This window comes from Clarias gariepinus, chromosome 10, assembly GCF_024256425.1.
Source record: "Clarias gariepinus isolate MV-2021 ecotype Netherlands chromosome 10, CGAR_prim_01v2, whole genome shotgun sequence".
Taxonomy (NCBI): domain Eukaryota; kingdom Metazoa; phylum Chordata; class Actinopteri; order Siluriformes; family Clariidae; genus Clarias; species Clarias gariepinus.
This window is the reverse complement of record NC_071109.1, coordinates 4380538-4389106: the sequence shown is the minus strand read 5'-3', so window position 1 is coordinate 4389106 and position 8569 is coordinate 4380538. Positions and strand designations below refer to the sequence as shown.

Genomic DNA, 8569 nt, shown 5'->3' with positions numbered 1-8569 from the left:
TGTGAATAGCATGAGACTGTCTACAGTCAGTAATTCTACACCTACAGTACAAAAGTGACCTACAGTATATGGTAGATTTTCATGAGAAAGTGGACAATTTATGTACAGCAAACATTATATCAGGGTACCTAATAAACTGCCTAATGAATGTAAATAAAAGTAATAAACTTAAATGTTACTTGTAATAAACTTATTATGAAACTCATTATATGAAATGTATATAAGATAATACCAGTATTATCCGCAGCTTATTAGGAGGAACATGTGGTAGGTTTCATTTAGTTTCTTTCAACTTCTTAGATAATCAGAAATGTAGGTTTCTCATTCATAGTGTTAAACATAAGACAAAACAAAATTGTTTTTATTTTAATCAGTCAAGTTAGAAAACATTACTAGTAAGTTTACTGTAAATTGAGTAAAAAAAAAAAAAAAAGAAAAAACAGTTTTGGGTGTTATGGTAAAAATGAGCCCAGGACATGCTATAAATATGTTTACAGAAGTAAAAATAGTGGCACAGCAGATTCGTTATTACAGTAGCATCATATGTTCTGGAAATAGGAGAAATAAGGGCTGACTCAAGCCCAAGCTGGCTTTTTTTTTTTTTAGACACAATACTTTTTCACGTAGAAGTACGTACACTCCAACAATGAACCAGGTTTCCTTTTTTTTAGCCTTGACCTTCCTTTTGGAAAAGTGCAAAGCCACATACTTGATCGTTTTAGCTTCACATTCTTGAGGGAAAAAAAGTTTTAACATACCATATTAAAACAAAGCAGAGGAAACTGCAAATAAATTACACTTAGACTGAATTGTATTAGCTGTAGCCATATATCCAAGTAACAGCACAAAAAGTTCTTCAATGTAGGTGAATTGTGATAACTAATATTAATGAGCAAACATGCTTGATGGGTGCATCGCTTCATACACTTTTCTTTTTACCCAGATGTGTCCATAACTATATTTTTTCCCCCCAAATTAGTGTCACTAACAAGTGGTTAAAACCATACAGCTGTTATTACTAAGTTGCAAAGTTCATCATCAAATCTCTCCAGGTTTTAATAATGTTTAGGACAGTTCTTAACCTTTTTTTTAAAAGAAATCTCTATAGTTTCCTTTTCTTGATGCACATTGATATTTTGACCTTTCTGAAACACAGCACCAATTTTTTTTTTCATAACGATGGGTTGAAACTTCCGACATGGTTGTTTAAGAAATGAAAAGCTATTCACTGCACCAGTTAGGGTTCAAAGAATTGTTACAGCTAAATCATATTAATCCCTGCAGTAATTATCCAATCCAAGGCTCCTAGGTATTGCTTATTTAAACTGAAACAGAAACTTTCTTTTTGGCTGTGCAATGTATTCAATAATGTTTAACATTAAAGGACTCAGAATTCAGTCATGTTTGGTACTTATATAGGTCTTTAGCCAGCATGTTCTTCCCTTTTTTTGTTGGCCACCTACAGTATGTACTTATACTACCTACATACTCCAAATAGCTTCCCCTTAATCAGAACAAAGGATTATTTCCCATATCCCAGTCCCTGGAGAAGACTGTGTGCAGAATGTCTGCTCAAGGGCGCAACATTGGCAACCTGGTCAAGTTTATGGCAACTCAGAGATTATCCTAGGAATAATGGAAGGAAGGTAAGAATACAACCTAGAGGGATTAGTATAAAAGGAGTCTATTTATTGGCCTACAAATATTAACCTTAGCACTCATATTTCTTTTGTATGCTGAATAATTTAGCTTACTGGCTGTAATAGTTTATACCTGGTAACTTGTAAATTATATAGTTTCTATATAAATCTATTTGTACTCAACCTAATACTGAGCACAAAAAGATTTTGCAAAGCAACAGCAACAACAACAATAATAATAATCTTGCCGTATAGTGGTTAAAATGTTTGTATGCTTTGACCATCAATTGTTTGCATTGAAAAGTTGAGCGTAGTTTCAATCCATAAAATAAATCCCCCTGTAGAACCCTGAACTATAGCCCTTTGATAATTACTAGTTCAGTGACTATATTTAATTGTATATACTAAGGACGGGACAGTTGATTGGTAACAGGTTGATTAGCCTCAGTGAATAGGCTTGCTATAAAATAGTGTAATGGTAACATTGCTTAGTTGTTAAGTGTGTGCGATTCAGAAAAACTGGTTGCAAATGACAGGAGCTTTGAGTTGACAGTGCTACTCTTTGCACAGGCCTGGTTGCCTGGTGAATAATAATTGTAGATAAGTGGCAAGAATGTAATTGACATCAGACAATCATGCTTACGAACAATTATCTTATTTACAGTAAATATATTGTTGTAATTAGTGCTGTTTACTGTATATACTAGGGGCTTTATGTAAAATACTGCAACCCACCTGTAAGAAATATCTTTATTGAAATTTATACAAATAAGTAGAAGTTAACAAAACTAGTGCAATACTAGGGCTGAGAAACCACCATATCTACCCAAAAAAATAACCAAATGCAAGACAAAATAAATAAACAAACAAACAAAAAATATAATTAAACAAAAAAAACTTTTTGCATTAATCAAAAAAGCCTTTAATGACTGTATTGCAGAAAAGTGTGAAAAAATAAAGGTATAGTTAAAGTATTATATAATAAAATTATCCAAAATATTTTGCTTTTGCATTGCCATGAAAGAGAGTTGCATGACCTGCAGTGGATTGCTTATTATAATTTGACTTAACGCATATCTGACTGAAAGGCTCATTATGCAGCTCATTTGTCTTCTCTTGTGCATTATTAGTGGTCATTGATGGATCCTCACATATGGCCTCTCTAAACAAAAAAAGAAAATTTAAATCTATTGTTTTGGGGTAAATAAGTGAGCAGGAGGATTTTTACATCATTTTTAAGCAAAAGCTTTAGGTTACAAGATCCAGTTAATAAAAGTCTTGTAGACTGTTGTGGTCTTTTTGAATGCACTTTGTGGCATTATTTCAACTACTTAATTTTCTTTACAATAACCACATATAGCTGCTAATTTTTCCATAACACAAATGTATATATGCAGTACACAGATGCTACTTACAGTACATACACATTTCACATGGCAGGGCAGATCAAAACGTCTTCAGGGCCCCAAAACTTCCTCAGAAACCCAGAGGATTAAAAAACTGGTTAAATTGTAAAATGTATTACACAGATGTGTATGCTGTTTGTAAATATAATGATAAATATTGTACATTAAAAAACACTTTCGTAAAGAGATGATAGAGGGGAGAATATCACTGCCAACCAAAATTTTCCACACCAGAACCCAACATTTCTCCTGGTTCAGTCTTTTTCCTTTCAGTTTTTTCTTTGCGCTTTAAGAAATCAATTGCAGCATACTGTACGTCATTTTCAGCTTCAGTCTGGAAATAAACCCATCCAAGTTATTCATCTACAGTATTTAGCAGTTGACACTTGTGTTTTACTAAATGTTTTACTGTTAACCACAAAAGAAACAAACAATCCAATTTACTATATTATTTTTATAATAATAATAATAATAATAATAATAATAATAATAATAATAAAAATAATAATAATAATAAAAATAATAATAATAATAATAATGAGAAGAAGAAGAAGAAGAAGAAGAAGGAGGAGTCTTAGGCTTGTATAATATTTTAACACCTGCTGTACTGATCCCAATCAAGAATGTAACATAACATTAAATGATCTCTAACAGACATATGCTTACTTAAAACTTAAAATTTTTACTAAAGTGAAAATCATGCACTTTGTTCTTACAAAGTCGAAAAATTTGTTTTGCTGGCTTAAGGCATTGTAACAACTTTTGTTTCTGATTTGAATGGATGAATTTATTTTTGCTTTGAGAAAACTTAAAAATATATTTATATTTGATAAAAATGTAACCTTAAATAAAATTATAACATTTGATTTGAGAGAAAGTAAAAAAAAAAATGCTTGTAACAAATTAAAGTTCCAAAGTATCTTTTTTTTTAGGGTATTAATATAAAAATCTCCACAAAACCATTTTTTATCCAAGATAAAGTTGGCAAAGAGAAATAGTCAGAAATAAATGAGACCCAAGTTCCTTACCTGCGCTTCTGTTTGTTTATTCGGTTGCATTGTGCGGCGAGTGCTGATGCAAGTCACCAAATCTGCATAAATTATTAAAGCATAATTGTGGAATGTCAGGGCTTAAACTAAAAATAAGATGCACAATGTGTTTATATATATATATATATATATATATATATATATATATATATATATATATATATATACATATATATATATATATATACCTACAGTACGGGCCAAAAGTTTGGACACACCTTCTCATCTATCTGTCACTGTGTTTTCTTTTTTTTCATGACCACTGATTGACTGATAACCGGGGAGAACAAACCCGCTAAACTCACAAGAACGATGGAGATGGACAAAACAGATGCCAGGGTCGCAGACCCAGCTGAAAGCGAAATGCTATCAAATTCTTATAGGGCACACCCCTGGCCATTGTAACAGCCACTACTATGTTGTATACTGTACCAAATTATGTACACTACCATTCAAAAGTTTAAGAACAATTTCTAACTCCATGATGGTTCCTGATTTTTATTTCTTTCTACATTGTAAAGGAATGCTGAAGGCGTCCAAAAAAATGCATTAATCTCCTTTAAACAGTTAATGGTGAGATGTTTCTGCTACTTCTGCTCTGTAAAGACTTCATAACGCCTCTAATCTGAGGTGCTGTTAATTGGTCATTTTTCAGGCTGATAACTCTAAATGAACTTCTCGTCTGAGGCAGAGGTAGGTTTTGATCTCGCCCTCCTGGGACGGCCTTCATGAGAGCCAGTTTCATTATGGTGCTTGACGGATTTTGCGAATGCACTTGACAATACTGTTCTTGCAAGAACTATTACAGAAAGGCTGACCCCTGTGTCTTAAAATAACAACTAACTGTTGTTTTTCTTGTTGTTACGTAATTACATCATTCCATATGTGTTATTTTATAGTTTTGAAATCCCCAGTATTGTTGTAGAATGTAGAAAATAAATCACTAAACAAAAAAACAAAGAAATTTGCAAGTGTTCTAAAACTTTTGAACGGTAGTGTATGTATGTTGCCCTTTTAAGAGTTGTCGCCGCTCCCCCAGTGTGTATGCTGCGGAGGTGTGTGTGTGTGTGTGTGAGAAGGAGAGACCGGAGTAGGAGCTCAGGTGTGCTGCTCACCCCCAAAACGCTCTATTCTTTCACCTTTACTTTCACTTTATGTTTTGTATTATAATTCTGTGATGCTGAAAGAGGCCGAAAAAGGTTTTGTGCTGAACGTAATTCTTGGCTCTGAGCTCTTTTTTCTCCTCGGCTATCCGGCACAAAGTGTCACATCATATTTAAGTGACCACTTTGATTTCAAGCAAAAGAAAGACAACAGCTTCTTAATGCAAAGGTGTTCCTTCAATTAAAAACAACATAAAAACATTCGCTACTAAAAAATGAAATGGGGCTTGGGAAGTGTTTTCCAAAAACTTGGCAGGATGCCAAACAGCCTTCTACAGTACGCGCTCTCCTCACACCACTTAGTGCATGCGCAGAAAGAAAGAGAGAGAGAGAGAGAGAGAGAGAGAAAGAGAGAGAGGGCAGAGTATGTGGCAGGGCAACTTTCACAACACACACACACACACACACACTAATGGAAACACAGCTTTTTTCTTTTTGTGCTACTTTAACAAGGAATCTTTCTAATGACACATACGGACATAGATGCACATGCACTAGGCCCAAGCATGGTTACTCACAATTCTGAAATGAGAAAAAGAGAGAGAGAGAAAGAGAGAGAGAAGAGCATAAAAAGCGTATACGTACTACTTGTATTGCAAGACCTCGCTTGTTTACCATGTTAATATACTCAGCAAAAAAATAAACGTCCCTTTTTCAGGACTGTGTATTTCAACAATAATGTTGTAAAAATCCAAATAACTTTACAGAAAGTAGGCATTTAAGGTCACAGTTCTAAAAACACAGGACACTAAAGAGACTTTTCTACCGACTGTGAAAAACACCCAAAGAAAGATGCCCAGGGTCCCTGCTCATCTGCGTGAACGTGCATTAGGCATGCTGCAGGGAGGCATGAGGACCGCTGATGTGGCTAGGGCGATAAACTGCCATGTCCGCACTGTGAGACGCCTAAGACGACGCTACGGGGAGACAGGAAGGACAGCTGATCATCCTCGCGGTGGAAGACCACGTGTAACAACACCCGCACAGGATCGGTACGTCCGAATATCACACCTGCGTGACAGGTACAGGATGGCCACGACAACTGCCCGAGTCACACCAGGAACACACAATCCCTCCATCAGTGCTCAGACTGTCCGCAATAGGCAGTCCATGAGGAGGAGATGCACTGCAGTACTTCAAGCAGCTGGTGGCCACACCAGATACTGACTGGTACTTTTGATTTTGAGCCTCCCTTCATTCAGGGACACATTGGGAAACATTTTTAGTTTATGTCTTATGGTGTTGACTCTTTTAGTGTTCATACAAATATTTACACATTAAGTTTAGTGAAAGTAAAAACAGTTGAAAGTCACAGGACGTTTCTTTTTTTGCTAAGTATATTTATTTTAAAAAATTTGCTCATTTTGCAAAAAACTCTCAGATGAAGTTAATCGCAATCCAGGTTTTACTGTGTTCTTTATGATACATGATTGTTGTTTGTTTTACATGATTGAGCAGCTAATTTATAGGAACTCATGTTGGAGTTCTAGCCTATCTGGCTTAAGAATTGTGTCAATAAAATATAGTAAAAAAATGGCGATGTGACGACAAAGCTTCTGTATTTAGCTTCTGGCTTGGGTCTTCTCCGGATCTCTAAAAACTGTTAGAGAGTGGTAAAGAAGACAGGGGCAGTCAAGGAACCATCTTCTGTACATGATCAGCAATCAAGAAGGCATGAACTGAGCAAGTAATACAGAGCACTGCGGACATCTTTTTAAATTTAAGCCTAGCCAGTTCTAGCATGGTTTAAAGAAAAACAGGCCTTCATACTAAAATGTTGATTGCGTAGTAATTTCATTGCCTGAAATAAATTATTCCTAAAAAAAATTAAAATAAAATAAGTTTATAGAAATGTCGGGCCAAACAAACATCATTACTGATACGACTCGTAAATTTTATCGCTACCAGAATATGTGTCGACACTGCAAAAAATATCAAACACACAAAATGCTCATATTATTTTTGGTTAAAGAAAAAAATAAAATAAAATAAAAAATACATGATTAAATTCACCTGTGCTATTTCTTTGTCTATGAGCCATGTTTTATGCTTCATGTTTTTTTATTTTTTTTACTTCTACAGTATATACTGTAGTTGGTTATAATGAATTAAAATAAATTTAATTATACTGTATTTCCTAGGTTGATCTTCATTAATTTATTGCATTTATATATTTTTGTGAGCACATTTCTTTGACAAAGTTGATGATTTAGAATGATCCATCCAGGTTTTAATTCATGTGTTAAAGTGTTCGTAACCCAGGTGCGAAATGTACAATTGCTAGAGAAATTCTGTAGTAAGAGAAAAAAATAAACATGCTAATATAAAATAACAATTTAAATATTTTTTATTGACCTAAAAAGAATTTAGAAGTTACTTACTGTAACATTGCTGACCAAGCTCTCGGTTTCTTTTCATACAAATCCAGTAGACATTTATGACTACAGACATCAATAAAGCTAGAGAAAGACAGGCGATGATGGGCGAATAGATGTTTTGGCTCAATGTTGAATTGTTCATTCCTTTAAAGTATTGTCTGTTTCAAATAAATTATAGAAAAAATACATTCAGTAAGATAAAAAAAATAAAAATGTGTGTGTATTCGCAATATTACTGACAAATTATGTAATTATTGTATTTGCAATTTCACAAATTATGTTTTTAAATGCTAAGTTGTACTAATTATTAGTAAATTATTAGTACTAATAATTTACTAATTTATTCCTAACGATATTATTAGTATTACTGCATTTCTACACAGCAAAGACAGTCCAAAGGTCTATTTAAAGTTCTACAGGAAACTAAAAACACATCAGACCTCTTCAATCTACAAAAAATCGAATAATTCTAGATTTTAAGAATGATTTTTAAGAATTAAGATAATAATCTAAGAATTAGGAGTATGATGATTTCAAATAATATGTAAGCAATAATTCTGTGGACAACAAAACTAAATATAAAGAAATATAATGTAAAACTTGAGCATGTAAAAGAGGAATACTCACTGTATCTGAACGGTAGACGAACAGTATAGAAGTGCGCAGTGCTAAAAATGCTGTGTTGTGTGTTTGGTTCATAAAGCTGTGGCCACAGCATTTCCACTCCTATTTACAGTATATTAATAAAATGTGCAAAGGGGCGGGACGAACAAGACAACATTTAAAAAAAGCATATGTATAGAACAAGAGGCAACAGTTGTCAGAATAACAGCCTCCTTTATTTCTCTACATAACCCCTGCTACACTAATGCTCTTATCCCAGCGTTTGACTAGTGCTTGGATACCATTAATAAGTCAGGCCATTTTCGGAGT

At 33.9% G+C, this 8569-nt stretch overlaps 1 long non-coding RNA gene across 1 annotated transcript; it reads right to left on the bottom strand.

Moving 5' to 3' along the window:
• Nucleotides 1-2514: 2514 nt before the first annotated feature.
• LOC128531348 (uncharacterized) lies at nucleotides 2515-8340 on the bottom strand. The gene is made up of 4 exons (XR_008361190.1): nucleotides 8264-8340; nucleotides 7640-7794; nucleotides 4075-4136; nucleotides 2515-3380 (listed from the first exon to the last, which is right to left on the bottom strand). It is a non-coding gene; the product is annotated as an uncharacterized LOC128531348 (long non-coding RNA).
• Nucleotides 8341-8569: the final 229 nt, after the last annotated feature.